Genomic DNA, 1937 nt, shown 5'->3' on the forward strand with positions numbered 1-1937 from the left:
AATCTCTAGGTCCTGAAAAATGGCACTATTTCATTCTTTTTTATGGCTGGGTAATATTCCATTATATATATTAATATATACACATATACGTGCTGTGTTGTGCTTAGTCGCTTCAGTCGTGTCTGACTCTTTGCAACCCCATGCAAGCCCATCAGGCTCCTCTGTCCATGGGATTCTCCAGGCAAGAATACTGGGGTGGGTTGCCAGGGCCTCCTCCAGGGGGTCTTCCCAACCCAAGGATCTAACCTAGATCTCTCACATTGCAGGTGGATTCTGTACCATCTGAGCCACCAGGGAAGCCCAAGAATATTGGAGTGGGTAGCCTATCCCTTCTCCAGGGGATCTTCCCAACCAGGAATTGAACCAGGGTCTCCTGCATTGCAGGCAGATTCCTTACCAGCTGAGCTGGTAAAGAATATATATATATATATATACACCACATTGAAGATAATTTATTGAGTCAAAAATTGAAAATCTCCAGTCATAGACTGGATTCCTCAGAAGAGACTTGAACAAGCAGCTCAGTAATATCACAAATCCCTCCTAGCTTTTCCCCTCCTGTGCTGTAGGCATTATCTTAGACTGGGTCTCCTCTTGGTGATACAGTGGCTGCCAGTGGCATATGAGGTCATGTTCTTTATCATTGAGAAAGAACTTTCCCCCAGAACCTCCTGTAGACTGAGGAAGCATCTTTCCTGGGAGGCCTCAGCAACTTCTCCCCCTATTTCACCGGCCTGACTTGGGTCACATGCCTACCTTTGGACCCATTCCTGCTGTCAGGGGGCTGAGAGGCCCTCACTGGGCCAGTAGGAGCCCAACTTGAAGTTGGAAGATGTAGGTATGTACATCTGTTAGGAAGGGGAGGCTATATGTGGAGAGGCAGCCTACACTGCATACCTTAGTCAGCTTGGGGTGCTGAACCAAGAGCTGACCTGGCTTCCTGTGAGCTCTGAGGTGACTCCTGGCTGGACTGCTGGGCTTCCAGTCCCCTCTTCCAATGTGCTGGGGCTCGTGGCAGCAGACCTGGCAAATCTGGGCTCATCTGGACTCTGGGTCAGAGTCTCTGGATCTAACTCCAGTTACAGGAGAAAGTGGGGGCAATGCTGGGGCTCGAGGGGGCACCCCATTCAGAGGGAGGCTCAGAGAAGTCATCAGAGGGACTGGAATGACAGAGCAGGGGAGTTTGTCATGGCAATACTACATTTGCCTTCCTCAGGAAATTTTGTTCAGAGACAGAAGCTGTGTACACAGTCTGGAAGCAGGTGATATGTATCTGGAGCCGTGGGTCACCGCCTTATTTACTCCATGAACTAATCCCCACTTTCTGTGCCACACGTATTACTGAGATTCTCTATTGAAACATGATTGATTCATATCATTGTGGTTTGTATTTCTTTTCCTGATGAGATGAAACTAGTGTGTGTTAGTTGCTCAGTCGTGTCTGACTCTTTATGACCCCATGAACTATAGCCCACCAGGCTCCTCTGTCCATAGAGTTCTCCAGGCAAGCATACTAGAGTGGGTTGCCAGGCCCTTCTCCAGGGGATCTTCCCAACCCAGGGATCGAACCTGGGTCTTCTGCATTACAGGCAGATTCTTTACCATCTGAGCCACAAGGGAAGCTCTGATGAAATTAGTAACCATGGCTTAATTGATAATGGATTAAAAGTAACTTATCTGTCAAAGACCCTTTGCCCCATCAACTCTGAAGTCTTTGGGGGTCATTAACCAGGCCAGTAGAGCTGAAATTCAGCTCTGGCGCTGTCTTCTCCCAGAAATGGCTTCTTCTGAAGACCAGCATGGAACCTCTCCCTGGGCGAGACCTTCTTGAACCCTGGGTCTGGTAGAGGTCTCCTGCCTGAGGCCTGCAGCAGGGAGGGAGGAGGGAGACCCTGGGAGTGAGTCTGAGGGTGGAGGGAGGTGGTCCTGCTCTTAGG

At 49.4% G+C, this 1937-nt stretch overlaps 1 non-coding gene across 1 annotated transcript; it reads right to left on the minus strand.

Annotated features, from left to right (window-relative positions):
* Positions 1-1548: 1548 nt before the first annotated feature.
* On the minus strand, positions 1549-1620 carry TRNAY-GUA (transfer RNA tyrosine (anticodon GUA)). The gene has a single exon. It is a non-coding gene; the product is annotated as a tRNA-Tyr (tRNA).
* Positions 1621-1937: the final 317 nt, after the last annotated feature.

This window comes from Bubalus kerabau, chromosome 1 (assembly GCF_029407905.1).
Source record: "Bubalus kerabau isolate K-KA32 ecotype Philippines breed swamp buffalo chromosome 1, PCC_UOA_SB_1v2, whole genome shotgun sequence".
In the NCBI taxonomy this organism is placed as follows: Eukaryota; Metazoa; Chordata; class Mammalia; order Artiodactyla; family Bovidae; genus Bubalus; species Bubalus kerabau.